Here is a 22,440-nt window from a genome sequence, read left to right on the forward strand (position 1 = left end):
TCAGACGTCCGGATGCGTTTTGCGGATCCGATCCATCTATCAGTGGATCCGTAAAAATCATGCGGACGTCTGAATGGAGCTTTACAGGGGGGTAATCAATGACAGGGGGGTAATCAATGACAGGGGGGTAATCAATGACAGGGGGGTGATCAGGGAGTCTATATGGGGTGATCACCACAGTCATTGATCACGCCCCTGTAAGGCTTCATTCAGACGTCCGGATGCGTTTTGCGGATCCGATCCATCTATTAGTGGATCCGTAAAAATCATGCGGACGTCTGAATGGAGCTTTACAGGGGGGTAATCAATGACAGGGGGGTAATCAATGACAGGGGGGTGATCAGGGAGTCTATATGGGGTGATCACCACAGTCATTGATCACGCCCCTGTAAGGCTTCATTCAGACGTCCGGATGCGTTTTGCGGATCCGATCCATCTATCAGTGCATCCGTAAAAATCATGCGGACATCTGAATGGAGCTTTACAGGGGGGTGATCAGGGAGTCTATATGGGGTGATCACCACAGTCATTGATCATGCCCCTGTAAGGCTTCATTCAGACGTCCGGATGCGTTTTGCGGATCCGATCCATCTATCAGTGCATCCGTAAAAATCATGCCGACATCTGAATGGAGCTTTACAGGGGGGTGATCAGGGAGTCTATATGGGGTGATCACCACAGTCATTGATCATGCCCCTGTAAGGCTTCATTCAGACGTCCGGATGCGTTTTGCGGATCCGATCCATCTATCAGTGCATCCGTAAAAATCATGCGGACGTCTGAATGGAGCTTTACAGGGGGGTAATCAATGACAGGGGGGTAATCAATGACAGGGGGGTGATCAGGGAGTCTATATGGGGTGATCACCACAGTCATTGATCACGCCCCTGTAAGGCTTCATTCAGACGTCCGGATGCGTTTTGCGGATCCGATCCATGTATCAGTGGATCCGTAAAAATCATGCGGACGTCTGAATGGAGCTTTACAGGGGTGTAATCAATGACAGGGGGGTAATCAATGACAGGGGGGTGATCAGGGAGTCTATATGGGGTGATCACCACAGTCATTGATCATGCCCCTGTAAGGCTTCATTCAGACGTCCGGATGCGTTTTGCGGATCCGATCCATCTATCAGTGGATCCGTAAAAATCATGCGGACGTCTGAATGTTGCTTTACAGGGGGGTGATCAATGACAGGGGGGTAATCAATGACAGGGGGGTGATCAGGGAGTCTATATGGGGTGATCAGGGGCTAATAAGGGGTTAATAAGTGACGGGGGGGGGTGTAGTGTAGTGTAGTGGTGCTTGGTGCTACTTTACTGAGCTACCTGTGTCCTCTGGTGGTCGATCCAAACAAAGGGGACCACCAGAGGACCAGGTAGCAGGTATATTAGACGCTGTTATCAAAACAGCGTCTAATATACCTGTTAGGGGTTAAAAAAAAAACATCTCCAGCCTGCCAGCGAACGATCGCCGCTGTCAGGCTAGAGATCAACTCTCTTACCTTCCGTTCCTGTGAGCGCGCGCGCCTGTGTGCGCGCGTTCACAGGAAATCTCGGCTCACGCGAGATGATGCCTATTGGCGTTAGCGTAGCCTGGGGGAGCCGCCGCAATGACGCCTTTCGGCGTTACAGTTGCGGGAAGTGGTTAAGGATGGCAGAGCGGTGCAGACTGTCAGCTGTAACATACAGATGACAGTCTGCTTCAAACTGCAGTCATAACCCCTTCCATGCCGTGGTCCTTAGGGATCGCTGTATGGAAGGTCTAACCATCAGGCTGCTGCTCTGCCATGGCAGCGGCCGATGCCATCCCTTTGCTCCCAACAAACCAACCGAACACCCCTTCTTCCCATTCAAGATCGCCGTCTTCCCAAGCCCCCCCCCCATCCCCCGGAAAATGTTTGCAGAGCGGCAGCAGTGAACAGAGTATCAGTGTAACAAACAGCTGACACTCTGCTTGAAACGTCCGACAATGGTGCTGGCACTGATGTCAGCCATTTTACCCCTTCCATGCCGCGTTCCTCAGGGAAGGGGCTAAGCATTGGGCCGCTTCTCTGCTGTGGCAGCGGCCCAATACTTGAATGGTTAGAAGAGGGAGGGAGCTCCCTCCCCCATTGGGCCGCTGCGCTGCTGTGGTAGTGTCCCAATGGTTACCATGGCAACCGGACGCCTTCACAGGCACTCGGCTTGCCATGGTATAGCTGAACCTGATCAGGCTCCTGATAAGGGCAGGAGCCTGATCAGGCTAAGTGTACATGCAAATACACTGCAGTACACTATACAGTGTACTGCAGTGTATTATAGAAATTAAGTAAATCTAACTTTTTTCTATATCCATTGAGTAGTTGAAAACGTAAAAAAATAAAAAACACTAAACCTGTTTGGTATCCCCGCATCTGTAATGACCTGATCTATAAAAGGATCCTGTAACTTTTACTGCACGGTGAACACCATAAAAATGAAAAAACTATGATAGAATTGCAATTTTGCCCACCTCACTTCCCCAAAAAAATGGTATAAAAAGTGATCAAAAGTGTAATATGTACCCAAACTTAGTACCAATTAAACCGTCACCTCATCCTGCAAAAAATGAGACCCTACCTAAGATAATCGCCCAAAATATAAAAATAAAGACACAAAAGCATGAATTTTAAAAAAATAATGCTTTTGTTGTGTAAAATAAAGTAAAAAAAAATGCACATATTAGGTATTGCCTCTTCTGTAACGATCTTCTCTATAAAAATATCATTTGATCCAACCCGTCTGATGAACGCCTTAAAACAACTAAAATAATAAATGTGCCAAAATGATACTAATCAAACCATCACCTCATCCCACAAAAAATGAGACCCTACCTAAGACAATCGCACCAAAAATAAAAAAAATATGGCTTTCAGAAAATAGAGACACAAAAACATGATTTAAAAAAAAAATGCTTTCATTGTGTAAAATAAAGTAAAAAAAATGCACATATTAGGTATTGCCACGTCTGTAACGACCTGCTCTATAAAAATATCATGTGATCCAATCCGTCTGGTGAACGCCGCAAAACAACTAAAATAAAAAAAGTGCCAAAAAAGCTGTTTTTTATCACCTTACATCACAAAAAGTGTAATACCAAGTGATCAAAAAGTTATATATGCCCCAAATTGGTACCAATCAAATCGTCATCTCATCCCGCAAAAAATTAGACACTACCTAAGACAATCGCACAACAAATATAAAAAATATGCACTAGTTTTGATAAATCTCCCCCATTGTGTACATAGCATTGTGTGTCGTCACACTGTACTAATCTGTGTGGGAAAAGTGAAAGTTCACAGACTGCACACAATGCTGTGTTCAGAAGAGAGTGCAGGTAGTGAGAACTGTCAGTAATGAGATCTATATCCTGCTTATAACGCCATGGTTCTGACTGTAGATCGCTGCACTAATGTTACCAGCAGAAATATCTATTGTGTCTGCAAATAATGGACTTTCTACAGAATGGAAAGTGAGAAATAGATCTGCTGATTACAAGCAGCCTGCATGTAAGTGGCTGAGAGCTGTGCTGTGTAACAGGATGTGGGGGCGGGACAGCAGAGCTGTGCCGATGCAAGTTAAATCAACAGGAATGCCCACAGAGCTGAGGAGACCTGACAACTATGAGTGAATCTCATATCAGAGCATTTCTGAGGGCATGTAAAGCAAAGCCGATACCAGTAAACAAACAAGTGCAATTTTATTATGTGCTGCATTACAGTAAGATATGGGGTTATCAATTTTTATGGCACAAAGGTGTCCATAGCCATAATAATCCACCATAATCCATACCTCTCACTCCCGGCCCCATGACTTCTCTTGAGCTGCACCAGTTCTCTGGAATGCCCTACCCCAAGAAATCAGGTTACATCACAACTAGAGATGAGTGAATCGAAGTGGAATTCGATCCGAATTTTAGGAGTAATTCTATTCGCTCCGAATCCAAATTTCCTTACGCTTCGTGGTAACGAATCGCATATTTTCCTAAAATAGCTGCTGCACGTGTGAGGACATGGAGCAAGGAACTCTGGGAAGGCGGGATCACCCATAATGCCATGTATGCAGCCAATCAGCAGCCAGCCAGCCCTGTGATGTCACAGCCCTAACAATAGCCTCCGTCATCTTAGATTCTGCCATTTTCCAGTGTGCTTAGTGCAGGGAAAGACGTCAGCAGGCGCTAGGGACAGTGCTAGGAAAAACTTCATTGTGCTAAAAAAAACTATTTACAAGTGCAGGGAAAGATTATTCAAGGTGTAGGGAAAGGATAGGGAGGAATCATTCCACAGCATGTGTGTTGAACAGGGTTCAGTAGGGGAGAGTTTACAGCCTGGGTAATAGGAACAATCCTATTACACCTTGCTGCACTGACTGAGGACCCAAATTGCCATTATACAACTCTGTAATTCCAGCAAACCGTTCTTGTTATCGGTGTGCAAGTGCGGTTTGATACAGCCATTAACAGGGTTTATTACAAGGAAATATTTCTACGTCTTATTTGCTCTTGTACGGTGCAGTTATGTTCTAAAGCATTTTTTGGCTTGTATTAGTGGGGGAAAAAAAGGGCTTATTAGCCATTGTGTGGTGAAGTGTGAAAATTACAGCCCTTTTTGTCGTATATTAGAGGCAAAAGAAATATATATTTGCTGTTCAGCGGTGCAGTTATATGTTCTAAAGCCCTTTTTGTCGTGTAATAGTGGCAAAATAAAAATAAATTTGATGTTCAGAGGTGCAGTTATATGTTCTAAAGCCCTTTTTGTCATGTATTAGTGGCAAAAGTAAAATATATTTGGCGTTCAGTGGTGTAGTTATATGTCCTAAAGCCCTTTTTATCGTGTATTAGTGGCAAAATAAATATATATTTGCCATTCAGCGGTGCAGTTATATGTTCTAAAGCCTTCTGTGGCGTGTATAAGTGGAAAAAAATAAGGGCCTATTTGCCGTTCAGCGGTGCAGTTATATATTCTAAAGCCCTTTTTGCCGTGTATTAGTGGCAAAATAAAAACATATTTGCTGTTCAGCGGTGCAGTTATATGTTCTTAAGCCTTTTTGTTGTGTATTAGTGGCAAAAGTAAAATATATTTGCCGTTCAGTGGTGCAGTTATATGTCCTAAAGCCCTTTTTTGTGTGTATTAGTGGGGGGGGGGGGGGGGCTTATTAGCCATTGTGTGGTGAAGTGAAAAAATTACTGACTTTTTTGGGGTGTTTTAATTTCCTTTTTATTTATTTGATCTAACAGTATGTCAGACAGAGAAGTGCCAGGGCCTGCACAGGAGAGTGGCAGAGGCCTAAATGTTTCTGGCACGGGCAGAGGTCGCAGCAGAGTAAGGGGCCATGGCAGCAGGTGTCATTTTGAGAGGACTGAGCTCCCAGTGTCAGCTAGCGGTCGTGTCTCGACCAGCAACCCAGCGGTTCTTGAATGGTTGACTTGATCTTCGTCGCAAGTGACATCAGACACCCCCAGCCAAGAGTCGATGGGTTCATCAGACACAACCCTTAGTTGGCATGGCCCGGAAGCAGGCCCTGTGCCTTCACCTGTCCTCAACCTGCCTCTGTCCTTTTCTGTTGCCTCAGCCAGAGAAGTATTGTATGTTGTGGGCTCAGCTCCACTATACAGTGAGGACGAGCTACTAGAACACAGTCAGCAGTTACTGGCAAGCCAAGATGTGGAGGAGACATCCGCCACTTCCTCCACTAGGCGGGCAAGTAGTGATGGAGGAGAGTGGCGGGGGAGCTGGTGTTTCGAGCGGTAAGGCTCCTGACCCAGAGACGGTTGAAGAGGACATCAGTGCAGACAGACCTCGATGATGATGATGTAGCTGATTGCACTTGGGAGAAGAGGGTGGCAGCTTGCCTGTGAGGCAGCGGCGGAGCCAGCAAGCCGCTAGCGTGGCCAGGAGTCAGCAGGGTGGCAGCAGTGGGAGATCGGTAGCTAAACGTGCCTGGGGTAGACCACCTGCTTCGCAGGAGCCTACCTGTCCAGGAAGTAGTGGTGCACGGGTTCACGGAGGCAGCGGTGGTAGCAGTAAGTGTGTAGTTTTGGGGTAAAATCACCTACTCAGCGCTGTGGCAGTTTTTTGTTAAGCCTCCGGGGGAGGTGACCATGGCCATATATAGAATATGTGGGCAGAAGGTGAAGCATGGCCAGGGTGCCAATGTTGCCAAACATATGCAGCGTCACCATAAAGTGGCCTGGGAGAACCATGGCTCTGATGTGGTGGTCCAGCCTGCTGCAGCAACCGCTGCATCAACCAGTGGCACGCAGACGATTTCAGGCAGTCAAGGCTCCACCACCTCAGCTGAAGGGAGCTGTCTGTCCTTCCCATCATCTACCGGTCCTGATGCTCCTGCTCCTCGTCACTCATTCCGTCAGCAATCGATCACTGATTCTGATCACTGAAAATCAGAACCATGGTGACCGACAATGGAAAGAACATGGTGTCGGCGCTGTGTCAAGGAGGGCTGAGCCATGCGCCCTGCATGGCACACGTGTTCAATTTGGTTGTCAAGCGGTTCCTGATCCTAAAGTCTTCCACCCACCTGCAAGACATCCTAAAAATGGCCAGAAAACTTTGCATGCACTTCAGCCACTCGTACACTGCAAAGCACACCATCCTTGAGCTGCAGCGGCAGAACAGCATCCCCCAACATAGGCTGATATGTGACGTTTCCACCCGTTGGAATTCTACCTGCCATATGTTGGACCGACTGTACCAACAGAGAAAGGCCATAAACGATTTCTTGATGATCCAAGCGGACAGGAGTACTCCCCTGTGTAACTTCGTTGTCAGCGAGTAGCAGCTCATGCGTGACACCTGCCATTTGCTCAGGCCCTTTGAGGAGGCCACATTATTTGTCAGTCGCCAGGACTACGGGATGAACAATGTCATTCCACTGCTTCATGTCCTAGAACAGATGCTGTGAAATCTGGCTGGTCATGGGACTGGAGACGTGGCGCCTACATCTTATGGCCACCTGAGCCCTGTGGGCGCTGAACTGGAGGAGGAGGACATTGGAGCACAAGTAATGTGTAGCGCAATGGGTGGTTTTTCTACACAGGTGACAGGAGAGGAGGAGCAGGAGCAGCCAGAGGAGCTACAGGGCAATGAGGAAGACGAGGCAGAGGGCCCAGACACACCATGGCAGTATGCAGTGGAGATGGAGGCAGGGAGTCCATCCAAGTCACTTGCGCAAATTGCCCTCTGCATGCTAACTTGCTTGGGTAGTGACAGCCGAATTGTCACCATTTGGCAGAGGGATGACTTATGGCTCTCCACCTTGTTGGACCCTTGCTACCGGTCCAAAATGGGAGCCTTTTTTTTACACCCGCTGAGAGGGAGGAGAAACTGAAGTAGTATAGAAACATCCTATGTAGTCAGTTGGCCGCTGCCTATCTGCTCCATTGGCCATCCTCTCGCAGGTCTGACCAGGGGGGCCCTCTACGCTCATGTTCCACTGCCATGGCTGCTGGGGAGGGGTGGGGTGGCCGGAGCAGTACCAGCTCCATCAGCAGCAGCCTGAGTCTAGAGTCGCTGATGAGCAGCTTTCTTCACCCGCCTAGTGAAGAAATTTCTCACCAGCAGCAGCATCTAGACCTGGAGCAGAACCTGAACCAGCAGGTGGTGGCATACTTGGACAGCACCCTGCCACCCCACATTGAAGATCCGCTGGACTACTGGGCAGCCAAACTGGATTTGTGGCCACAACTGGCCGAGTTTGCTCTGGAAAAGCTGTCCTGCCCGGCCAGTAGTTGTCATGGTCTTACCTTCTTGCTGTTCTCCTTCGTTTGACATGTGCTGGCGGCCATCTTGGTTTCTGGGTTTCTTGTAGCCTTCCACCCTGCGGCTCCTCCTTCCCACTGGGAGGAGCTGGATGCCTAGCTCATATATATAGGAGGTCTGTGGCTTCAGTTCCTTGCTTGGTCCTCTTGTGTTCACATGCTTCTAAGACTGCTGCTGCTTCTGGTTCCTGATCCTGGCTTCGTCTGACTACCCTGCTGGTTCCTGATCCTGGCTTCGTCTGACTACCCTGCTGGTTCCTGATCCTGGCTTCGTCTGACTACCCTTCTGGTTCCTGACCTCTGGCTTCGCAAAGACTCTGCTCGGTTTCACCATCCGTTTGGACTTTTGCTTTACAGCTTTATTTTCAATAAAGCCTTCTTATTTTCACTTATCTCTTGTTGTACGTCTGGTTCATGGTTCCGTGACATTAGGACCAAGCCATGAATTCTGACGGTACAGGGCCATCCTCGCTACCCACGCTGGTTGCCAGACTTGATCAGCAGGATCACCTGTTGGGTCGGTTCGCTGTGGCGTTGCAAACCCTGCTTGAACGCACGGCTCATTTCGCTCCCGTTGCCGATGGGTCGGTTGTCGCTCCTGGGCTCGCTCCTACTGCCGCTCCGGTTGTTGCGCCAGAGTCTACCCCGACACCTGTTGTTGCGCCTGCGGTGTTTCGGGGTATGACCGGTTCTGCCCCTCTTCCACAGCGCTTTGGGGGAGAGCCAACTCAGTGCCGAGGTTTCCTTAACCAGGTGGGCATTTATTTCGAGTTGCTGCCACATGCCTTTCCCACTGAGAGATCAAAGGTGGGCTTCTTGATCTCGCTGCTCTCGGACAAGGCCTTGGCCTGGGCCAGCCCTTTATGGGAGAACAACAATCCGGTGGTTGCCGAGTTTTCCAGTTTTGTTGCTTCTCTTCGGAAGGTATTCGATGTGCCGGCTCGTGCTGCCTCTGCTGCGAAGCTCCTTATGTCCATCAGACAGGGTTCACGATCCGTAGCTGAATACGCCATTGAGTTTCGTACCCTGGCAGCAGAGGTGGGCTGGAATAATGAGGCTCTGGTCGCTGCTTTCTCTCATGGTCTCTCGGATGCCTTGAAGGATGAGGTTGCAGCTAAGGACCTACCAGTTGAGCTCGAGTCTCTTATTTCTTTCCTGATTTTGATTGACACCAGACTCAGGGAGAGACCTTCCTTTAAGGAGAACCTGCGGAGGTCTTCTAACAGATTGGTGCCTACGTTTGCTGTCCCACCCGTGCCTCCCTCTCCTCCCACGCCTCCTGGGGGTGAACCCATGCAGCTGGGGTTTGCTCGCCTGTCCGAGGGGGAGAGGGCACTCCGGAGACGCGAGGGCCGATGCATGTACTGTGGTCTCGGTGGGCATTTTCGGTTGGCATGTCCGAACCGTCCGGGAAAACGCTCGTACCTGAGATCCTGTCGGGGGCAGATCTTGGGTGGAGTCTCCTCGTCCCCGGTTTCCCGTGTTGACAAACCACTGATCACTGTTGTCCTCTCCTGGGTCGGGGGCTCGGTGACGACCCAGGCGTTGGTGGACTCTGGTGCTGGTGGTTTGTTCATTGATAGTGTGTTCGCTGCCGCCAATTCCATTTCTCTGCAGGCTCGAGGTTCCCCACTGGCTCTTGAGGCGATAGACGGCAGACCCCTTCTGCCGCCACACGTGACTCATGAGACCCTTCCAGTGGGGATAGCCATTGGTGCCGTTCACAGAGAGTCGGTCTGCCTCCAGGTTATTTCGTCTCCACACTACTCGGTGGTCTTGGGGTACCCCTGGCTCCAGAAGCATAATGCGACTTTCGATTGGAGATCGGTCGAGATCCTCTCGTGGTCACCGCAGTGTGGGGCTAGTTGCATCCATGGGTCTGTCAAGTTGCTGTGTACTTCCTCGGACTCTCTGTTGCCTCCTGAATACGAGGAGTACCGGGATGTATTCGATAAGGTGCGCGCGGTTGCCCTACCTCCGCACCGCCCATACGATTGTGCCATAGAGTTACAATCTGGTGCCGTTCCTCCTCGTGGCAAAGTCTATCCACTGTCGGTAGCGGAGAATGAGGCCATGGAGGAGTACGTGAGGGAGGCGCTTTCACGCGGACACATTCGCAAATCTTCGTCCCCGGCAGGGGCTGGATTTTTCTTTGTGAAAAAGAAGGGCGGTGAGTTGAGGCCTTGCATCGATTACAGGGGTCTCAATCGCATCACGATCAAGAACGCTTACCCGATACCCTTGATTTCCGAGCTGTTCGATCGCCTTAAAGGGGCCACGGTCTTTACCAAACTCGACCTGAGGGCGGCATATAACCTGGTAAGGATCAAGGCGGGCGATGAGTGGAAGACCGCGTTTAACACCAGGACCGGTCATTACGAATCCTTGGTTATGCCCTTTGGGTTGTGCAATGCGCCCGCAGTCTTTCAGGAATTCATCAACGATGTTTTCCGTGACCTGTTGCAGCAGTGTGTGGTGGTCTATTTGGATGACATCTTGGTATATTCTGAATCCATGGAGGCCCACATTCTGGATGTCAGACGAGTGTTGCAACGGTTACGAGAGAACAAGCTGTTCGGTAAGCTTGAGAAATGCGAATTTCACCGATCCCAGGTAACCTTCTTAGGTTACATCATTTCCGCTGAGGGGTTCTCCATGGATCCTGAGAAGGTTTCGGCTGTCTTACAGTGGCCCCAGCCCAGTGGTCTTCGTTCCCTGCAGCGCTTTTTGGGCTTCGCCAATTATTATCGGAAGTTCATCAGGGACTTTTCCATGCTGGCCAAGCCTCTCACGGATCTGACCAGGAAGGGCAGTAATTCCCAGGTCTGGCCGCTCGAGGCCATCCGAGCTTTTGAGGCCCTAAAGTCCGCCTTTGTGTCGGCTCCGATTCTGTCGCATCCCAACCCTGGGTTGCCCTTTGTCCTCGAGGTGGACGCGCGTCTGAGACGGGAGTAGGCGCCCTTCTGTCTCAGCGTAGAACACCAGAGGGTCCTCTGCTTCCTTGTGGGTTTTACTCCCGGAAACTGTCTTCCGCGGAGTGCAACTATCAGATTGGTGACAGGGAGTTATTGGCCATCGTGCAGGCCCTTAAAGAATGGAGGCACTTGCTCGAGGGTTCGGTGGTTCCGGTTCTCATCCTGACGGACCACAAGAATCTGACCTACCTTTCTGAGGCCAAGAGATTGACACCACGTCAGGCCAGATGGGCTCTGTTCTTGTCACGTTTTAATTACGTGGTCTCCTACCTACCCGGTTCCAAGAACATCAGGGCGGATGCCTTATCACGGCAGTACTCCGAGCTGTCCAGGGAGGAGTCGATTCCGACTTCGGTCATACCTCCGAATCAGATCCTGGCCGCCATTCGCACCAGCCTGACCTCTCCCCTGGGTGAGCAGATTTTGGCGGCTCAATCTGGTGCTCCCTCTGGGAGACCCAACGGCAGATGTTTTGTGCCTGAGGAGTTGCGCACTCGGTTGTTGCGAACCTACCATAACTCCAAGACCGCGGGGCATCCTGGAAAGAATCAGCTGTCCTGGGCTGTTTCACGTCTGTTCTGGTGGCCTTCCCTACGTTCCGACATCGCCGCATATGTAGCGGCATGCTCCGTTTGTGCCCAGAGTAAGTCCCCTCGGCACCTTCCGTTGGGCCTTCTGCAACCCATAGCCACCGGGGAGCGCCCATGGTCACACCTGGGGATGGATTTCATTGTGGACCTCCCTGCATCCCGAGGCCATACAGTCATTCTCATGATTGTGGATCGGTTTTCCAAAATGTGCCACTGTGTTCCTCTCAAGAAGTTACCCTCTGCACAAGAGTTGGCCACGATTTTTGCCAGGGAGGTCTTCCGGTTGCACGGTTTGCCCAAGGAGATTGTGTCGGATCGGGGGAGTCAGTTTGTGTCCAGGTTCTGGCGCGCCTTTTGCTCCCAGTTGGGGATTCATCTCTCCTTCTCCTCGGCCTACCACCCTCAGTCCAATGGGGCCGCAGAACGATCCAATCAGGCCTTGGAGCAATTCCTTCGTTGCTATGTCTCCGATCACCAAGACAATTGGGTTGACCTCCTGCCTTGGGCTGAGTTTGCCAGGAACACGGCGGTGAACTCTTCCTCTGGGACGTCTCCCTTCATGGCCAATTATGGGTTCCAACCTGCCGTGTTACCGGAGGTATTCTCTCCCCAGGATATTCCAGCTGTGGAGGATCACCTTTCCGTCCTACGTGCTTCTTGGGTACAGATCCAGAAGTCCCTTGAGGTCTCTGCGCAGCGCCAGAGACTCCAGGCTGATCGCAGACGAGCGCCTGCTCCTTCCTACCAGGTCGGAGACCGTGTATGGTTGTCCACCCGCAACCTCAACCTTCGAGTGCCCACTCCCAAGCTGGCGCCTCGCTTTGTTGGTCCCTTCCGAGTGCTTCGCAGGGTAAACCCGGTAGCCTATGCCCTTGCGCTTCCTCCTGGCATGCGGATCTCCAACGTGTTTCATGTCTCCCTGTTGAAGCCACTGATGTGTAATCGTTTCACTTCCTCGGTTCCTCTGCCTCGTCCGGTCCAAGTGGGCAATCGTGAGGAATATGAGGTGAGCAATATCCTGGACTCACGCCTGGTCCGCGGTCGGTTGCAGTTTTTGGTCCATTGTCGTGGTTATGGTCCAGAGGAGCGTTCCTGGGTTCCCTCCGCAGATGTCCATGCTCCTGCCTTGCTCCGAGCCTTCCACGCACGCTTCTCTCAGAAACCGTTTTGTGCTCCGCGGAGGAGGGGCCCTTGAGGGGGAGGTACTGTCATGGTCTTACCTTCTTGCTGTTCTCCTTCGTTTGACATGTGCTGGCGGCCATCTTGGTTTCTGGGTTTCTTGTAGCCTTCCACCCTGCGGCTCCTCCTTCCCACTGGGAGGAGCTGGATGCCTAGCTCATATATATAGGAGGTCTGTGGCTTCAGTTCCTTGCTTGGTCCTCTTGTGTTCACATGCTTCTAAGACTGCTGCTGCTTCTGGTTCCTGATCCTGGCTTCGTCTGACTACCCTGCTGGTTCCTGATCCTGGCTTCGTCTGACTACCCTGCTGGTTCCTGATCCTGGCTTCGTCTGACTACCCTTCTGGTTCCTGACCTCTGGCTTCGCAAAGACTCTGCTCGGTTTCACCATCCGTTTGGACTTTTGCTTTACAGCTTTATTTTCAATAAAGCCTTCTTATTTTCACTTATCTCTTGTTGTACGTCTGGTTCATGGTTCCGTGACAGTAGTGTAGCATCAGAGCGGGTGTTTAGTGCGGCGGGGGCCATAGTTACCCAAGAAGAACTCACCTGTCCACCCAAAATGTGTAGAGACTGACCTTTGTCAAGATGAATCAGACGTGGGTCAGCCAGGATTTCCACCCACCAATGCCTAATGCATCAGACTAGATCATCCATGGTGCCACACCAACACTTTGATAAAAGAGACCGGTTTCTTCTGGCTACCTGCCTCAGCTACTATTCTGATGCTGCCACCCGCCTGATGCCACACATTGGATGCCAAGTGCTCCTTCTTTTACCCACCATCTTCAGCTGGTACTGGTATTGCCACCCACCTCCCCACTCTGTCACCAGGTCACTCTGTGGTCTCCTGATGCTGCTGCTGCCACCTCCACACTATGTCAACTTGCCATTTTTGTGGTCTCCTGATGCCGCCACCTCCACAGTATGTCACCTTGCCACTCTATGGTCACCTCATGCTGCTGACACCTCCACACTATGTCACCTTGCCAGTCTGTGGTCTCCTCAGGCTGCTTCCACCTCCATGCCTATGTCACCTTGGCACTCTGTGGTCTCCTCATGCTGCTGCCACCTCCACAGTATGTCAACTTGCCATTTTGTGGTCTCCTGATGCTGCCGCCACCTCCACACTATGTCACCTTGCCACTCTATGGTCACCTCATGCTGCTGACACCTCCACACTATGTCACCTTGCCACTCTGTGGTCTCCTCAGGCTGCTGACACCTCCACACTATGTCACCTTGCCACTCTGTGGTCTCCTCATGCTGCTGCCACCTCCACACTATGTCACCTTGCCACTCTGTGGTCTCCTCATGCTGCTGCCACCTCCACAGTATGTCACCTTGGCACTCTGGTCTCCTCATACTGCTGCCACCTCTACACTATGTCACCTTTCACTCTGTGGCCTCCTGATGCTGCTGCCACCTCCACACTATGTCACCTTGCCACTCTGTGGTCTCCTCATTCTGCTGCCACCTCCACACTATGTCACCTTGCCACTCTGTGGCCTCCTGATGCCACCTCCACACTATGTCATCTTGCCACTCTGTGGTCTTCTGATGCTGCTGCCACCTCCACACTATGTCACCTTGCCACTCTGTGGCCTCCTGATGCTGCCGCCACCTCCGCACTGTCATTGTTCCACTCTGTGCCCTCCTCCTGATGCTGCTGCTGCCGCCACCTCCACACTGTCATCGTGCTACTCTGTGGCCTCCTGATACTGCTACTGCCACCTCCACACTGTCATTGTGCCACTCTGTGGCCTCCTCATGCTACTTCCACACTGTCATCGTGCTACTCTGTGGCCTCCTGATGCTGCTACTGTCACCTCCACACTGTCATTGTGCCACTCTGTGGCCTCCTCATGCTACTTCCACCTCACCACTATGTCATAGGGCCCTCTGTGGACTTCTCATGCTGTTCCCACCCTCCCCACTTCATGACTGGGCAACTATTTTGCCTTTCAGCCTTGCTGACATTATCATTTATTTGACCCTTCTTCTGATCTGTCAGAAGGAAGGAAAAATGAGACGCACAACGGATCCTGTCTGTGTAGCAGCTGAAAGGCCTGTATGGTCCCATCAGAATTGGCTTGTGGTTTGATAGCCAAAAGCAGGAGTGGGTACAAAACACAGAAGATATGCAAATATTCTATTCATGTGTCATTTCTGTTTTGGATCCACTCCTGTTTTTTTTGGCATTAGCAATACTAATGGATTGCTGACCGAGTAAAGGTGGATGCTCCACAGACAGGATTAATTTTTGGGGGGGTTATTGTTCTGACGGATCAGAGGAAGGGCAAAATAATGAGTTACGTCAACACAAACTTACTGCTGACACCCTCTCAACTCTGTCGCAGGGCTCTACTTATATAAGTGTTTAATAGAACAGGTTCTGTAGACATTTATGTGGAATCAGCTGATGACGGTGTACAAGGAGTGCGCTTCTTTTTGGCGCTAACATTTATACTTCATATTTGAGTTGGTCAGTTTTGGCCCTGTGACTGCCCAAATAAGTGAAGTGTGCAGTGATTCTAAGAGCGACGCCTGTCATCTGCATGTCATACTGACTAAGTATTATTTCACTACCACAGCAGATTCTCTATACGTGTTACTGCAAGGCACAGTGTTCTACACCACTATAAAGGCTCTCTGCAGACAGGGAATAGCAATTTTTTAACGCGATTCGCCGCAAATAAATTTGGATCGAAACTGGCCGAATCAAATTTTTAAAAAATTCGCTCATCTCTAATCACAACATGCACAGTTTTAAGCTCTTTCTAAAAACACATCTTTTTAGGTAGCCTATCACATCCCCTGATCTAACTCCTCTCCATATATAGCCCATTTATCATTTCCTGAACCTGATCCTCTACCAAACTGTCCACAGCCCCAAGAAGCAGTTCATATATCGGCTGCTGACCTGCTCATGCAGCTTTCTATCTGCTGCCTTATTCTCCCAAGATGGCTGGACCATCATTCAAAACAAGCACTTCTACCTTTCTTGTCATCCCTATCTCCTCATAGATTGTAAGCTCTTGCGATCAGGGCCCTCATTCCTCTCGTTCTAATTATTGACTTGTCTGTTGCTATGTTATTTATGACTGTTTGTACATGAACCTCTGAACTGTAAAGCGCTGTGGAATATGTTAGCGCTCTATAAATAAAGATTATTATTATTATAGAGAGAAATAAATCAGTGTTCTGCAATCTATTGCTTTACATTTGTTAAACTAAGGCTAGGGCTACACCATTACATGTAGTCACGCGGCATAATATCACAATTTCATGCTACTACATTGCACGTGGATGTGGTCATTATGTTGCGACCTGCAACTTGATGCGAATGTGACCCATCAGTCAGCAGAAGTCCGACCCTGCTTAATATGTGTTTGACTTCATTCACTATCATTAGCTGTGACTGGCAGTGTGACATTTGCAGAACCTACGTTTTTTTGACAATACTGATGGATACCGATATAGATAGTAGGCTGATTGATTTAAGATGATGATTTATTTTTTTTTTTTACTGCAGTCGTGAGCTCTCATACCTGTATTACCACTGTTCAGATGACTAATGAAAGGCAGTAAACTGTGTAAATAGAGAGTATACATCACTGACCCAGAAATTAGTGTATATCTTCAGAAAAGAAAATGTTGCGGCTTTAAGTCCACACATGTCCAAATCAAGTACGTATACTATCAATGAAACTCTGCTGCTCTTCTCTGTATCCCACGCGTGAGGTATAGGAATTCTTGTGACCAAGTTTATACACCAGAGGTAGTATGGATAGAGTTAGTGAGAGAAAGGAAAACTGGGAGCGTGAGAGAAGGAAAGATGTGTGTGGGAGACGAGCCATGGGGTCTGGGAAAGGAAGGGCAGAATTTGGGAAGAGGCACAGTGAGGGGAATGTGAAGATAATACAGGAAGCCATACAAAATTGTTGTGATGTATGCAGACCGTTGCCACCTAATTATTATGTTATATGATAGTTATCTGTATACACGCTATCAACTCTTTTTCTTATGTACTTGATATGGATGGATTAAACTCTAGTGCCAGTGAATTTCTTGCCATTTCATTTTAAGAAGACACTTAACCTGTTCATGACCAAGAATGTTCGGAGTGTTTTCATGAACTAGAATGTTGCATTATATAGGTGATATTTTTTTGTTTTGTTTCTTAGTCTACCTCAAAAATTGTGTCTTTTTTTTGTGGGCTTTCTTATAATTTTTGAAATTAGAGTAGATATTCATAATTTTTGTAGGTCGCCTTCTGGGACAAATAGAAACAGGAAAAAAGTTATAATTTTTTTTTTTCATGATATGTTTTAACATTGTTTTAATAAATATTTACCCCCAAAAATGAATCCTGTAATTCTCTTGTGCATAGCGATCTCAAATATGTCTACACTGTATAACATACGCTATCGCTATAGCATCATGGATGCTTTACATGGATCTCCATCCCTTTAAACACATTTTCCGCTCATGGATGATAATCATCCAGGTACGGACATTTTTTGTAAAGGTGAGGTGTGCCCACTTTTGGGAGGTGCAGGTGCTTTTTTATGTTTTACATTTTAAAATGTTTTTTTTTTAAACATTTTATTTCTTTACATTTTTCAGCAGAAATTAATTCACAATTTTTACTGTGGGGGCACAGGTTAGCAGGGAACATATTATCTATGTGTTCACTGTTGTCCCCATATACTGATCACTTATATCAGAGATTTAATGGTAACAGCCCATTGATCACTATTAGTGATCTGTATACATATACATGCAGAGAAAACGCAGACTGTGTCTTCTCTGAATACTTTATAAGCCCCCTCCTCTAGGAAATCCTTCTATTTCTACATTCGATATGAGCACTGTGTTGAGGCGTTTTCTGTGACAGGGAACAGATTATATCTGACCCCTTTCACAGTACAGGATCAGGCTATCAGTGTGACAGCCCACTCCTGCTGTGTGCACGAGCACTGCTACCTCTTCAAACAGCTGATTGGCGGGGCTGCTGGGGGTTGGATCCCCTCCGATCTGATATTCATTACTTATCCTGAAAGCCATAAGGCCCATTACATCATATTCATCGATCACATGGCCTAGTTGGAGCTCAGTCTCATTCAAATGACATTTGACGTTTTAATATCTTTATATCTCATTCTTTGGGAGGTGAGGTGGGCAAAAATTCTGACAATATCAAATGTATATAGTTTTTTACATGTTTAATAAAATCTAAATGTGTTATATATTGCATCAGCATATACTAATATCCATAACATTTTTATTTTTCTGAAAATGCAAATGTGATCGCACACTACATCCAGCACTCTGCCCTCCATGCTGGATGAGACATTGGTTTATATTTTGGCCAAAGCATAGTAAGCCACTCACCGTGTCAAGGTTGTCTCATGAGTGGTCCCTAACTCTTGTTCCTACCTGTTTATGGGCCATGACAGCCACATAAAATCCAGGGAATGCAGGTCAGCATGCAAGCCAAGTACACTTTGCTTGTAACCCCGTCCGGTGCCATTACAGCTTTCATCGGATCCAGGGATGCAAGTACCAACATGCATGCTGAACCCACCATATACTTCTCCTGGAGCCAGATGGCTAATGGTAGGTTCTATATAAGCAGACTCAGTTTTATACTGACTTTAAAACCAGCCTCCAGGACAGATTAACTGGTCAGGTGTGCTTGACTCAAAGGAGATCGCCACGCCTCCAATATATGCTACAAAGAAAAAAAATAGGAAGTTTGAGTCAGCACAACCTGCCTGTAGGTGCAGATCACTATGGCGAAATACATACACAAACGGAAAATGCAAATGTGATCGCACACTACATCCAGCACTCTGCCCTCCATGCTGGATGAGACATTGGTTTATATTTTGGCCAAAGCATAGTAAGCCACTCACCGCGTCAAGGTTGTCTCATGAGTGGTCCCTAACTCTTGTTCCTACCTGTTCATGGGCCATGACAGGTAGGAACAAGAGTTAGGGACCACTCATGAGACAACCTTGACGCGGTGAGTGGCTTACTATGCTTTGGCCAAAATATAAACCAATGTCTCATCCAGCATGGAGGGCAGAGTGCTGGATGTAGTGTGCGATCACATTTGCATTTTCCGTTTGTGTATGTATTTCGCCATAGTGATGTGCACCTGCAGGCAGGTTGTGCTGACTCAAACTTCCTATTTTTTTTCTTTGTAGCATATATTGGAGGCGTGGCGATCTCCTTTGAGTCAAGCACACCTGACCAGTTAATCTGTCCTGGAGGCTGGTTTTAAAGTCAGTATAAAACTGAGTCTGCTTATATAGAACCTACCATTAGCCATCTGGCTCCAGGAGAAGTATATGGTGGGTTCAGCATGCATGTTGGTACTTGCATCCCTGGATCCGATGAAAGCTGTAATGGCACCGGACGGGGTTACAAGCAAAGTGTACTTGGCTTGCATGCTGACCTGCATTCCCTGGATTTTATGTGGCTGTCATGGCCCATGAACAGGTAGGAACAAGAGTTAGGGACCACTCATGAGACAACCTTGACGCGGTGAGTGGCTTACTATGCTTTGGCCAAAATATAAACCAATGTCTCATCCAGCATGGAGGGCAGAGTGCTGGATGTAGTGTGCGATCACATTTGCATTTTCCGTTTGTGTATGTATTTCGCCATAGTGATGTGCACCTGCAGGCAGGTTGTGCTGACTCAAACTTCCTATTTTTTTTCTTTGTAGCATATATTGGAGGCGTGGCGATCTCCTTTGAGTCAAGCACACCTGACCAGTTAATCTGTCCTGGAGGCTGGTTTTAAAGTCAGTATAAAACTGAGTCTGCTTATATAGAACCTACCATTAGCCATCTGGCTCCAGGAGAAGTATATGGTGGGTTCAGCATGCATGTTGGTACTTGCATCCCTGGATCCGATGAAAGCTGTAATGGCACCGGACGGGGTTACAAGCAAAGTGTACTTGGCTTGCATGCTGACCTGCATTCCCTGGATTTTATGTGGCTGTCATGGCCCATGAACAGGTAGGAACAAGAGTTAGGGACCACTCATGAGACAACCTTGACGCGGTGAGTGGCTTACTATGCTTTGGCCAAAATATAAACCAATGTCTCATCCAGCATGGAGGGCAGAGTGCTGGATGTAGTGTGCGATCACATTTGCATTTTCCGTTTGTGTATGTATTTCGCCATAGTGATGTGCACCTGCAGGCAGGTTGTGCTGACTCAAACTTCCTATATTTTTATTTTTCTGCCAAAGACTTGCCTTTTGTAGGACAGACTGTATTTTTTATTGGTGCCATTTTGGTGTACATAAGAATTTTTGATTGCTTGATATTATGTGGTGAAGTGACTAAAAAATACCTGTTCTGGCATAGTTTTTATTTATTTATTATTTGACAGCGTATATCTGATGGGGTATGTGTATACCTGATATTATGTGATATTTTTATAGGGCATTTCATTACAGACACGGTAATAGCTGATATGCTTTTATATTTTTTTCATTATACAATAAAATAATTTTTGAAAAAAACAACACATTTTTGTATCACAATTTTCTGAGAGCCATATCTTTTTTTTATTATTTTTCTTGCAATAGTCTTGTGTGAAGGTACATTTGTTGCAGGATGAGGTGACATTTTCATTGGCATCATTTTGCGGTACATAGTACTTTTTAATCACTCGCTACAGGGTAGATTATGTAATATTTTATAGAGCTTGTCGTTATGGATGCAACAATACCAAATATGTCTTTTTTTTTTTTTAATGGCTTGCTGAGGTGAAAAGGGCTTTTTGTCACAGTCTCTCCCATGACAGGGGTCAGAATATCTAAGAGACTGGCTGCACGTGATGTGATCTGACAGCCTCTTTGGTTTCACTTGTTTCTGTGTTGTTGCTGGCTATGACCACACCTCTTGTCTCAGGTGTAGCTTAAGTGGTCATTCCTACTCCTCTATTTAGTCCGATCTCACCCATCATGCTACGCGGTTAATAGCTCCTTTCTGGTTGTGGAAGTGCTGGTGTTTGGTTCTCCTCTGAGTTCCTGCTCGTCCACATACTTCAGAGTTAAGTGACTTTCCCCTATTTCTTGTTTGTTCTATTCCCCTATCTTTTGGTATTAGGCCTTAGGGAGTCTCCTGTTCCTTCAGCTGGGAAGGAACAGGTCATCTTTCGTCCTGACACTATATCCAGGGCCCTTTAGGGTCAGATAGGGCTCTAGGTTCCTGCATATGAACATTCCTACCATCGAGGATTCTCTAGGTGATGACCTCTCCCCCTTCCCTAGTTTCCAGGCCTAGTAATTTTTCCTTTCCCTCTTGTGTTTGGTGTGGAGTTTACCACCCACACTGCGCCATGACACTTTTTTTTACATTTGAAATGTTTATTTTTATAAAACCTTTTTTATTTTATTTTTACTTTATTTATTTTACACACTTTGTGTCCCCCATAGGGTCATACAAGACCTTAGGGAGACATTTAACATTTCATATTTTTTTTTACTGCTGTACAGCCTTACAGAGCTGATCTAGGTCTAGTAAAACCCGGCAGTTGATGCAGACTCATGGCCCCGGCGGTCACATGACCGCTGGGGCCAGAACAGGAAGTGGCATAGCGCTTCCTGAGCTGTATACTTATTTGGCGCTGTATGCTCATTTGGCACTGTGTATACAGCAATGGGGAAGGCAGGGACATGGAGGAACAATCCCTGCCTTCTCTATGGGGAGTCCTGCAGGGCTCCTCATAGAGAATTAGCGTGCATCTGCAATCTCCGAACAGATGTATGTGAATAACAATGACCTGCCCTGGCCATTTCAGTAGTGCTTGGTAGTACTCAGCAAGGTTAGCAAAACGGGGAAGAATGGTAATAATACAGGAACATACTACATACAAGGTTGGTAGTCTGATAACATAGAGCAGCAGTTGCATCAACCTTATTCACATAGATCTACAAGAGGAGTTGGGTTGCTAAAGTGGTATGAAACTTTTGAGCAAAAAATGTTTTTGCAAAGTTGCATCTATATTAGATGCACTGGATTCAATGAATAATAAAAATTAGGGTAGAAGCTAAAGAAGAAATATGCTGTCACACAGCTTTTCCAGGTGATGACAGGTCTCAGGGGTTGTCAGCAGCAGGACCCAATATTTTCTACTAATCAGCAAGGTAATTTGCTATAATTTTCACAAGGCACAAGAGGTTTATTTTCAGTTTCTTCAGTTTCTTCAGTTTCAGCAAATATGTTCAACTGAGAAAATAGGGGTGACATGATGTACACAATGGTGGTAAGTAACATGCAGTCCCCATCTGTCCAGTTTCAAGAGGGGCTTTGAGGCCTGATGGGCCAGTAAATCTTTAAACCCTATTTTTCACTGACAATATCAGTGTGCCTCCCCATTCATCAGATTTTGTTGAAGAAAATTTCTGCAACTGAAAATGAGTTCCATTTATCTGAATAGGGCTTGCCTCCAAAACAACCCCATTCAGATGAATGAAACAAATTTTCAGAAATATGTGCAACAAAATCTGTTCCAGTGGCCTTGTAATCCCCGTTTTTTCAGTGACCTGCCTGTGTGTTCTGGTTGTGTGGTTTCCCACCTCCTCAGTTCAGCTATGTGTGGTTTAGGTTACATTCACATGACTGCCATTCAAAACGGATGTAGTTCAATGGCATTTTTTTAAACCCAGCCCCTGTAATACCCTCATTATACATATTCCCCATGGACATCCAATGGCCCCATACTGCCCCAGTAGTTATAATGGCCCTCACATATTGTAATATTATATATAATGGCCCCTACCCCCACCCCAGTAGTGCCGACCGATTCATTTAAATAACTAAACAAATAAAAAACTCATCTCATCTACTTGCACAAGAGGGAACACAGGGAC

Source organism: Bufo bufo, chromosome 1 (assembly GCF_905171765.1).
Source record: "Bufo bufo chromosome 1, aBufBuf1.1, whole genome shotgun sequence".
NCBI classification, from domain to species: Eukaryota; Metazoa; Chordata; class Amphibia; order Anura; family Bufonidae; genus Bufo; species Bufo bufo.